The 11,865-nt window shown below is 39.0% G+C and overlaps 1 long non-coding RNA gene across 1 annotated transcript; it reads right to left on the bottom strand.

The window, feature by feature from the left end:
• Positions 1–1,652: 1,652 nt before the first annotated feature.
• On the bottom strand, positions 1,653–4,398 carry LOC110353772 (uncharacterized). The gene is made up of 4 exons (XR_002404695.4): positions 4,238–4,398; positions 3,783–3,866; positions 3,606–3,672; positions 1,653–2,876 (listed from the first exon to the last, which is right to left on the bottom strand). It is a non-coding gene; the product is annotated as an uncharacterized lncRNA (long non-coding RNA).
• Positions 4,399–11,865: the final 7,467 nt, after the last annotated feature.

The raw sequence follows: 11,865 nt of genomic DNA, 5'->3' as shown, positions 1-11,865 counted from the left end.
TGTTGGCTTAAGAAAAAAGAAAGGTAAGTTTTTCTCTCAGACCCATTTTTCAACAGTATTTATTTGCCCTGCAGTTTAACATGATGCCTATAAACTACATAAGGGAAGCCACCGTCCCAGTAAGCTCATACTCCAACTATACTCCTGCTAAGCACCACCAAGTAGCTGAAAACAGGCAGACTTCAAAGGCTTTAGAGAGGAACCTGAAGGCAGAGGGAGCATTTGTCAGATGAGTAAAAGGAAGGGTATTTAAATGTACTGGAAAGCAGAAAAGAGGGTGAGGTTGCCAGTGAGAGAAGGCACTTTCTAAAGAAGAAAGGGAGTAGAAAGTCACCAGACTCAAATAAGACAAAGGAGCAGGGGGATGACAGTGTCATGCCCTTGGTGGCAGACAGGCAGGGAATGGGTTCAAGGAATGATGATGTCTGAAGGACTGTGCAGTGCTGAAGGTCCATCCTGATGCATTTTGGCTGCAGGGGGTGGTTGTAGACAGAAGAATGTATTCAGGGAATAAACACAAAGGATGACTAAGGAGTAAATGTGAGCCCAATGAAATGATGTTTCAAGCTCACAGTTTAGATACTGTCATCTCCAGTGTTTACTTGTTGGCCACTCTTTTTATCTGTCTATCTATCTATCATCCATCTAAGGGAGTTTGCATCAGGCATAGACTGTTACCCAGAGATTGGCCTTTGGGCATTAGTTTTTGAGGAAATTGTAGAATTTACCCTCATGCAGATCTCTAGTTTGAGGCCTGCATGTAATTGAAATTATGCTTAAACCCTGTTTTGAAGACTTTGCTCATTTGCATGTCTTCAGGCTCAGGGGCCTGCTATTTGCAGCTTGTTTGTGCTTTCTGTCTGGATGACACCTCAAGCCATAAAGTATGTTTAAATGAGTTCCCTGACCCACATCATATTTATAGTCACATTTGCGGGATTCTCTGTTTCTGTCACCAAAACTGCATTCCCATGGGTGTTTACGGGCCGTGTACAGAAGGAACGGTTCTCTTGTCAACCCAGATCAGTGTGAATTCAAGATAACTGCCTGCCCCTTTTTGGCATGCTTTATTTTCCCACACTTCAGCTCAGTTCTGGTGTATGAGTGCAGTGCTGTGGGGTCTGGCCACTGGCTCTCGGGGAAAACATTGGGCTAAATATTTGCTGACAGAGTAATTGTAGTCGCTTTTTTTAATCATGGAAAAATCCTCCCCCCAGATCCCAGCTTGATGCTGGGTGTTCTTAAAGTGATTTTTCAAATGTCTGTTGTTGTGACTTCAGACACACCCAGCAATTTGTGCATTAGATGGTCTCTATCCAGGGTTCATTTAGCATCAAAGTGATGTGAGCAGTGCTGCATATCTTTAGCTGGTAGCTGATTGTTTGACTAGTTCCAGCTTGTGAGCACAGGATAAATGTAGATTTTATGAGCATCTCTTATGATCTCCTCAATCTATCTTTAAAAAGTGTGTGTGGTATGTGCATGCTGTGTCCAGTTCTACTTTTAGTTTTGGTTTTCTGCTCTAAGTTAGTAGCCTCTGTGTTCTGAAACTCTAATTTTCTCTCTGCTTCTCTCTTTTCACTTTTTTTGAGTGCTCTCTCCAGAAGTTATAATTCTCCTGCAGCTTGTGCAATTGCACGGTTTAGAGATTAATGAATTGTGCTACATTTGAGTCTTACCTTTTGCACTGGAATTACATTACAAACCAGCAGGATATATTTGCTACTTCTCTGCAAGCATCTTGTGAACAATCATGATCCTGCTGTGAAAGCATCTAGGGTGACTGGAGAGAAAGGTCTCCTCTTCAATTTATTTGTGATAAACCAGATTCCTTAATGTAAGGTTTGTGCTCCACCCCAGAATGCAGTCACTGGTGAGGAGGAGGGGTTAATCAAATAATTTGTTAAATATATTCACATCAAAGTCTCATACAGGGGTTTATTTCCCCAGGAAGCCCTTTTTTTTTTTCAGTGAAGCAGGCTGCAGTGTATTTGCCAAACCACTCATCCAAAGCTAACAGGAATGAGCATGGAGTTAAATCAAAGAAACAGATGTGGCTGGGTAAAGCAGGTTTCCTTTCATGTGCCAAAAAATAGGAGCATGTTCATCTGTTTTGTAGTTCACCAATAGTGTTTTGTTTGGCTCGGCGAAAAACAGCAGTCAGACAAGCACTGTTCATAGACATTTGTAGTCTGTGCCACTGATCGAATGCAGGGCTCTGTTCCTGAGAGCCCACTTACATGTTCAAACATCCAAGGTCCAGACTTTGTCCACTACTATCATATCTGTAGGTCAACAGCATCCTCTCTGGCTTCCTTGGATTATGAAAGGGAGATTCCAGCAGCTTCAGCAGATATTAATGTCAGTGGCTGCACAGTGCGGAGGTGCCGACATACCATAGGCAAGATTTAAAAGGCAAAGGCCCCAGCCATACCTGCTGCTGCTGTTTCTGTTCCTCTTTTCCTGAAAACACAGTGCAGCTGGGATTTTTAAAATAACAATAATAAAAAGCTTGGATTGTTAAAATTGGATGTACAACAAGGGAAACCCATCCGATCCATATTTTTATATGATGGCTGTCTCACTAATATGTGCAGCTCCCATTTTTGTTGGGTTTAATTCAGAACTGGCAGGGCTGGCTTGTCCCTATGGAACCACAGATCCTGCCCACTGAATTCCTCTAAACCCTCCAAAACAAAGATACAGTAAATCATCTTTTCTTTTTCCTTTGAGTATAAATCCAGCTGTTTTCTGCAGCAGTGCTTTCTAAAAGCTTTGGTTTCCACCAAAAAGAACAATGGATCAATTTTGTTGATGCAAGTGTTGAATCAGTGCAGTAGAGCAATGCTTACAAGCCTCTTCTTTCCCTTTCTTCACTAATAACAATGCCAAATGACAAAAAAAAAAAAAAAAAAAAAAAAAAAAAAGTGCATTAATACCTAGGACAGGGAGTTATAAGGAAAAGTTTAGTACAATTTTGCATCCAAGAAGGCAAACTCTATACATGAAGTTTGCTGTTATAAAACAGATTTCAACATTGCATTATCTTACATTTTCAAAAATTTTGTCAGAAAGACAAGGATGATTACCTGACATCACATGGAGTATGTGCTAGTTACAATACAGTTCTGCTGCTATACTGTATTTTTTTGTATTATGAAGTTTTGAGGAACTGATTTGTGTTCTCCTGAGAAAGCTCAGCAGAGTTGATGGGCCTTTTGAAGTCACTCAGGATTTTTCAGATGAATTGCTAGTTCACATCAACTTTGTGTAGGTTATGCAGAAAAGGGTGAAAGATAGAAGTAAGAATAAATCACTCATTTCCAGTTGTCATTGCTCAGCAACGAAGAACCAGTTTGATTTCCCACATCAGAAAATACAAAATATGAGACCCTCCAAATATTCATTTTGATACTTCAATCTATTTATGGAGCTGAAACATTCTTTTTTTTTTTTTTTTTTTTTAACATATTTCCAATATAATCTGAACCCTTTTATTTCCACAACATAGAAAAAAAAATGTCAGCAGAACAGTAGTCCTATTCAGAACAAAGTAGCTGTTTTCAAGGTCTGCATGCATACTTTAAATTGTTAAATATACTTACAATTTTTCCAGTCCAGCAAGCATAGGCGTGTCCTCCTTGTCCTGCCTGTTAAATTTAGTCAGATGCTCTGAAAAGGGGAGCAGATTGTTCACCACTGGCAGGTAGAGTCAGGAAATAAAAATATTGACTCAAGACCTTTGCAGGACAATTAAACAGCTAATGAAAGGACTGAGGTACCTGAAACCACAGTGGTCAGGAAAGGACCGAGTGCCTCCGTTTGGCAGTCCTCTGGCTCCTACTTCTGATACTGACATGCTTTGGCTGTGGATTTAATAATGGTATGGTGGCAAAGCATCGTGAGTAACAGGCAAATGCTTTGTGAAGCATTTCTCATCCAAAACAGACATTTTATCCTCTATTTTTATTCTTCCAGACAGGATGTTAACATTGCATTGCCTTTCCTTTGGACAATTTGTAGCAGAGGATCTGAACAGCGAGTTATTCAGGCAGAGCCTGGTCCCCCTGTACAGTAGTTTCCCTGACTGCCAACCAATTCTTCTGTGGGAAACGTGGGAAGAAGTCTGGATGTAGAGGGCTGGATTAGTCTCTCCCAGGGGCCTCCTGGAAAGCAGTAGCTCCTCACTACCATCGTTTTCCCAAACCAGCCAGAATAAGCAAGTGGAACGCTGCACCTTTTCCAGTGCTGCAGCTCTGGCATGCCTCATGGACGGTAGCTGGGAGTGGGAGAAGCAGAGTCACAAATCTGCCTCCTGGGCTTCTGTGGGCATAGCCCATGCCAGTGAATGCTGGCCAGCAGGAGGAAACTGCAGCATTAGCCAAGCAGCTGCAGAGAAGCACAGGGAAGGGTCCTTCATCCCAGTTGTGAGAATATTAATCAGCTCATCCACCTGGGCAGCAGTAATTAACATCCTGAGTCACCTGTTGGTTCTGGCAACTCAGGATTTTCTGATGGATATGTTGAGCTTCAAAGACCCTCAAGTAGCAGCTTGCAAGTATAGCATGACTTGGGTTTTCATTTAACTGAAAATTGTTATATTTGTTGAATAGTTCTGGCTCAGTTCAGCCAGAATCCCAGTAAGTAGAGGTGTCTTCATGTTTCAGAAGGACAAGCTGTATTTGAAGCATCCTTGTAGGATATAGGCATAAAGGAGGGTGAGGATCCCCATTCTTAAATTCATAATGTCACTACATTTCTTGACTAAGAAACTCATTTTTATTTATTTATTTTTATTTTGTTTTTATTTTTTATTATTCACACAGAGGAGAGTGATTCAGATATTACAGGCTGTGGTCAGATTAGAAGGACAAAGACAACTTCAGGGCAATTAAATTCATCCAGACTCTGGATTTCTGCTTTTCCTGGGGTTAACAGATACAATGACATGAGCATCTGGGCTCATATGTTCTGTACCGTGCACAGATTCCCAAATCAATCAATCAGTAGCACAGAAAAACTGTGTTTTGGAAGAACTGGAAGAAGATATAATCAGGTGGGGATCACCTAGTACCCAGATTGCAATAACTGTCAAGACAAGGGTGGTATGACATGCCTGAAGAAAAGCAAATACAGAACAGCAAATAGACGTATTTAAGAAAGCTGAGTGCTGGGCAGCAGGAGAAGTGATCCAGCTAATCCCATGAGTGGAACTGCCAGAGCTTACCTTGTTCAGCAAAGGCTAACAGGGAATACGTCAGTCCTGTGTAAATATATCAGGAGGATAAACATCAGGAAGGGAAAAGAGCTAGTTAAGCTAAAGGACAATATTGGCTCAGAAGGAAATGGTTATAAACTGGACATGAATAAATTGAAACTGGAAGCCAGAAACAATTTTCTCACTATCACAGTGAGGCTCTGGAAAAGCCTGCTGGTAGGAGAAGTAGACATTAACTATTTCTTGCAGAACAGAGCCCATGAAAAGCAATATATGACATGACAGCCTATGGTAGCAGAAGGTGGGATTAATGCGCAGGATTGATGTGTTCCTAAGTGATGAGGAGCAATCACTGGAAAAAGCCTATTATTTCAGATGGAGTCTGTCTTGCCCACAGGTCTTTGATATGAATGTTAATGTGATGCTTACAGGGTTCTCCCTCCAACTAGAGCCCTAACTCACTCCTACTGCCATCGCCTCCCACTGAAGACTGCCTTACAGCATGGTGCAGGGCTGCTCTAGCAGAAGCTGCTCTAGACAGCTTGACCTTGATTTACAGGAGAGGCTGAACCCAGGAGGGCATTAAGATTTATTTCTGGCAGAAAGTGACTGCTCAGTGTTTTTTGGGTCAGGGAACTGAGAGGGAGAATATTTCTGACCTGATAACATCTACTATACTCTGGATACTTCTGGGATTGCCTGGAATTGTGCTAGCATCCTTTTCATGAAAGGCATGATAATTTAGTGACCTGGCAGAAGATTAAGCATTGTGTGACATAACTCATGAGGCTTTGTCACTTTGTGCTGCAAGGGAACCTGAGCAGTCCTGCAGGGCTTTCTAGTCCTGTTGAATGAAAAGAGCAAAGCTTACAGCAGGGTTTTCTCCTCACTTCCATTGCTTGAAATTTCATTTCAAAATTGGAATGGCTTTAGCCAGATATTTCCTATTGATTTTGGAAAAATATATCTCTATCATATATTTATTTAATGAAAGATTTATTTGATAGAAAGTTCCTATAGATAAGTTTATATGTTTATAAGTTTATAAGCCATGTTCAGAACAGGGGTTTAGTTCTAAAAATGGCAGTTTCCAGGGGGCTTCTCCTGTATCATAAATACAGTAAATGTTTAGCATGAATATTGATGAATCTGCGACTTACCAGCAGAATACACAATTTTGCATAAGGAAAAGAGCTTGCTAAGGATGACTAGGAGCAAGGGCACTCTGTCCTAGAACTAGGACATCTCACATGGTTGTTCTAGTCCTGTTTTCTATCACCTCTCATTGCAGGGGGTGAAACATCCTAGTCTGGCCTATTTATTTTGTCTGGATATTAATCCTCATGTTGTGTGTGTAAGGAAGCATGTTGGTGACTGCTTTATGTCTGAAAGCAGGAAGTCTGATTACATTTGTAAATCATCCTTGCAAAAAAAGCTGCAAAAGTGCCAGCTGCAGACATTTTTTTGTTGCTTTTTAAATTAATCAGCATGGCTAGTGGAAGAGGCCCAAAGTAAGAGACCAGTGTTTATTTGCTTTGACATCTAGGATTCTGTTAAAATGGTTTTAGATATTAAATGAAGAAATACAGAAATTGGGAGTGTTTGGATCTTGTATTACTTTCTTATTAGGGTGTGTGTTTATCTGTTATCAGACAGATTAACAATTTGTAGTGTTGGAAATTACTTCACTGATGACCCATACATAACAGTGATTTTGAGATACTAACCAGTTTCTGATGAAAATAAAAAGAATTGTTTTTGTTTTGGTTTGGATTATATATTTTTCTGAGATCACTGAAGAGAAATAAAAATATTATGCTTTATCCACAATGACATGTAATATCTTTTTTTTTTTTTTTTTTTTTTTGAGGGGGTGAATAAATATCTTAACTGTTAATAATGAAAGAACAGATAAAGAGGCCTTTAGAAAAATGTTTGAACTTACTCTAGTATTAAGTAGAGACTTGACAGCAGCTTCACATTTTTCTTCTAGAAGAGAACCTTCATGCATCATTCATAGCTAGCATGAATATCTATTCAGTATGCTGCTTCTTCACATATTACCTTCATTCTTTATCAGAATCATAGATGACTCAACTCATTCATATATTTCAGGAAAACCACAGAACTGCTCTTTTGTACTGAAAATAAAAGAGGAAAATAACTTTCAATGTCAAAGAAATAGTGTTTGCAATGGTAAGCAGGTCTACTGGGCTGGTTGGGAGAGTTACAATAAAGTAGTCTTACTGAATTCTTCTCCTAAACAAAGCATTCCTGAAACATTTTCTTTAAAGTAGAAATTCCCTTTCAGCATAGGTACTTGCATGTGATATACTTAACCACATAGGGTTGCTTACAAAACAGTCCGGATCTCCACATACTTTTTTTTTTTTTTTTTTTTTTTTTTTTTTTATCATTTTCTGGCTCATCTATTTGTCCCTGAAAGTTTAACAATGTAAAAGATTGAACTTCAGAACCTGTTCCTGTGAGAATTGTTGGGCAGAAGTTGCCTAAAAAACTAGCCACGTGACAAGTGAAAAAGCTATCTAGGTAGAGCTGGCAAGAGGCAGGCTATACACAAAGTATCTGTAGGTACCAGACCAGGCAGAGCTAGTTTTGGGTGATGAGTGTCTCAGACCATCCACCTACTGGAGGTGTCAGACCCTGCTCTCTTACAGAGCTAGAGGAGAGGAGTGCCCATGACACCCAGGTCATCCATGCCTTGTAGGCTGTCCAGCTTTAGCTTCGGTTGTCCACGTTTTAATGCTATTTTTTGATTTGATCTTTCAGTTATATCCAAGTAAGATCAGGTTTTGGCTAGTACTCCTAACTTATTAAACGTAGGACTGGAAGCATTTACTCAAATAAAACCATCACTGAGGTCAAAGAATGAGTTAAAAAATACATGTTTCAGAATTAGGTTAGTGAAAAAGTGTCTGCATCCTTTGTGGTGCCTTTGAACAAGTTGTTTTCAGTCATGTATTGTGTTCAGCTTTGTATGAGCTCTTGGGACTTCTGTAAGATTTCTTTCTTGACCTTATATCTCCATAATCAGGAAAGACTATGAGACTCACCTCTTGCTCATGAAGACTTACTGAATCATATCACTTTGTCACATTGTATTGCAAAGAAAATGTGCTTTCATGTTAGAGGATTTCTGTAGCAGAGATTAATTTGGTCCCCTGCAAGCTGTCTTGGCGGATAACAGTGAGGTCACTCATCTGCACTCTTTTCTACCCAAAGTAGTGGTATTTAACAAAAAAGAAAAGAGGACAAGTAAGTTACCATAAAAATGGCTGTTTCTAAACCTTGACCCCAAGAAGTCTTGTTTTGGAGCTTCTGTTTTCTCTGATCTTACCTTTGTGAAGAAAAAAATAACCCTAAATGAAAACATGGCCAGGACTATGAAATGCCAAACACAGCAAAAGAAATGTTTTCCTTTTCTCTGCCTCTTCCTCCAATAACAGCCCCCCATTCGACAGTGTGATTGGTTACATTTCAGAGTGCTATTCAACTATGAAAGGGATCTCAGTATTTTAAAATGGATGAAAATTTTCCATTGAAATAACCTTTATGGACACGTATCAACTTTTATTGTTTGTTTTGGTTCAGCTTTAATTCAGCCAGCCCTGTACAGCTCAGTTCACCTGATAATAACCAAAAAAAAAAAAAAGAGAGAGAGAGAGAGAAGATGAAAATTTCCTAAATCTAAGATGTAATAAATATAACAAATACTTTTCTGACACATGTATGTTGTTTAATATTTTCTAAAGACATGAAACAACATCCTCTGATGTTGTAGACTGATGAATATCCTCCATAGCACTACTTCAATGGCTCACCCTGCCTCAGTTATAGAATAAAGTTTGCTACAGTAAACTAGATTTTGAATTTTGTTTTGTGAAGTTACCTCGTCTACAGATTTCTGTAAACCCTCAAGCTAAACAACCTGACAAATAGCAGTTACAGAATATGAGCAGCAAAATCCTGAAGTAGTTTCACAAGCATTTAAAGACAGTGGCTTCTAAAGCAGTTGTTCTCACAAGAGGAAGAACTTTGCATGTATTTGTAAAGTCATAGCGAACTACAGACTATGCACAGTTATGCATCCATTAAATAACCTAATACAGACATTAAACAACTGCTTTGCACAATATGTAACTTAGTGATTAATAGCAATTAATGTAAAACAGATTATTAGGCTATAGTATTTTTGATTTATATGGAATGAAGTGAAGCTGACTACTTCATATCTCAGAACATATTGTAAAACTGCAGTGTAGATTTAAATTGAAGGATAATTTTCTGGAGGACAGGTTGGATTTTAACTGCTGGAGGGAGCTAAAGAAAGAACTGCAGAGGTTGCTTTTTAGGTAGAAGAACAGTGTAGGAAAAAAATCTGGAAACAGAGGCCATGTAAGTTGTTTGCATATCACTCTAAAATCAAACCCTGTTATTATAGTTTATTTTATTCCACTTGTAGCTGGAAGTGGATCATGGCCTCCTGTAGATGGCAGAACTTCAGCACAGTGTCCAATGGCAAGGTGAATGAAAACAACATTTCACAGGGTGACTAATTCTCCCTGTTTTAAGATGAAATGAATGATCCTCTAGAGATATCTATCTTTCTCCTCTGATTATTGGTAAAACCTTCTGATGTCATTTTTTCTTATCTGTTTATATAACTCCAGGCACAACTGAATTCTGGTAATAGTTCAGGCTCCAAAAAAATGGGAAAAAGCTGCTGTATGAGTGAGGTGGTGATAAGGCTGCCTGTCATTGGACTGAATTAACCTGGAGCTATGAGACATCGCAATAGCACCAGAACAGTCTGTACAGGAGCAGCGGGAAACCCAGCACTATGCACACGTTGTCTCCAAGCCTCATACACACCATGCCTTCTCTGTCCTGAGACACTTGGCAAGGACCTCTGGGCAGCTTGTGGCAGGCAGCTGCTGGGGCTTGCTGAGTGACATCCCCCCACAGGGCTAAAGGGAGCCAGAAACATCCATCAGGCTCTCCCAAAGAGGTTCGAGTTGAAATATCTTTTTTTTTTTTTTTTTTTTTTTTTCTGTCCATGTATCAAGTAGCATTCAACCTCTAGTTTCTAACATATGGTAAGAATCTCTGGCACTCCTAATCTCTGCTTGTGGGCTGCATCTTTGTCTGGAGATGGGAACATGCTTATCCTTTTCCAATTCAGCAACAATATATGTTAAATTAGGAGCAATGCAATCATCCACCCTCCTGCCTTGTGCCAATAGCCTTTGACTAACCAACACGTGGCTTCCTTCAGTGGCTCTTCAGTCACTGCACCGTTCAGACATGTAGAACAAGTAATCTTTTATACTAAAATGAAGTTCAGTCAGAAAGTTAGATTAGAAAAGACTTAGATTAGATCACAAGCAGAGATACCAGCAGAAGCCACTTCTCTTCTGATGTCTGTTCCTGTGAACTGGGAGAGTATCCTCAGACTTCATTTCAAAAGAAGTGGGGTCAAATAAAGTGGCAGTGTGTGGTGGAGATGGTGGTTTGCTAAATTCTGTAGTAAGATGATGTGTTACTCAGGACACTGGGAGTAATAATGAGTTTGAATGTCAGGTTAAAACTCAGAACAAAAGTGCTCTACAAATTTAGAGTCCTCTTTCTGACAATGGCCAGTACTCAGTAGCTAGTGAAATGTAGAAAAAGCAAAGTATACAGTGATTCTTCAGTCTTTGTAACTCAATTTGGACATTTCCTTGGAGAACTGACTAGAGTTATTAATATTATTATTAGTCACTATTGTTAGCAGTAAGATCCAGTGGCATTAATGACGTTAATGAAGAAGGGTGCAAGACAAACGTGGTAGAATCAGACTGGTCCCCTGGAATATGCCATTTTGTAGCCTCATGAACTTTTTTTAAATATTCTTTGAGTTTAGGTGACTGACCACAGATTTTGGGCAAAAATTTATCTCTCCAGAAGATACACCTGAGGCAGAGGAATAAGCTTGCTAGAAGTCATGTAAGAATAATATACAAGCCACTGCAAGTAATGTCATGAATCTTTTATTCAAAGGACTTAACTGAAAGCATCTCTGTAATAGCTTGAACAGGACTTTCCTGGACAAGGCTGAAGACTTTAAATTCTTTAGTTGTCTTCTTTACAATTAAGAAGAAAAAGATAAAGACGAGGAGAAAGGTATTATTCACCTGCAAATCTCTTTCTCCCAGTTCACAAGGATATACAACTTCGAATCACACATGGCACCAACATGTTCTTCAGTAAATAAATAGAAATAGTTCTCTGTTTTTCTGTTTTGTACAGACAGGTTATGGACTTACAGCTGCTTTATTTGAACAGATTAAAATATATATACTTTTTGGAGGGAGGATAATGAATTTACACAATACTTCCAGTTGATGGAGTGATAAAAACAGCTGCCAATGTCTTATATATTTTTATTTTTATTTTTTTTTCATCAACAACCTTGCACAAAACACAAAAGCTTTTTTTTTTTTTTTTTTTTTTTTTTTTTTTAATGGTGACATTTTACATTCACTTCACACTAGCTTAATGAAAGTATAAATGTAAAGCCATTTGCTAGCATGGGAAATCAGCCTCTTAGCTTATCCTACAAAACCACTGTGTTTTTTTTTCATTTT

This window comes from Anas platyrhynchos, chromosome 3 (assembly GCF_047663525.1).
Source record: "Anas platyrhynchos isolate ZD024472 breed Pekin duck chromosome 3, IASCAAS_PekinDuck_T2T, whole genome shotgun sequence".
Taxonomy (NCBI): Eukaryota; Metazoa; Chordata; class Aves; order Anseriformes; family Anatidae; genus Anas; species Anas platyrhynchos.
Note: the sequence above shows the minus strand (reverse complement) of the source record. Positions and strands in the feature narration are given on the sequence as shown.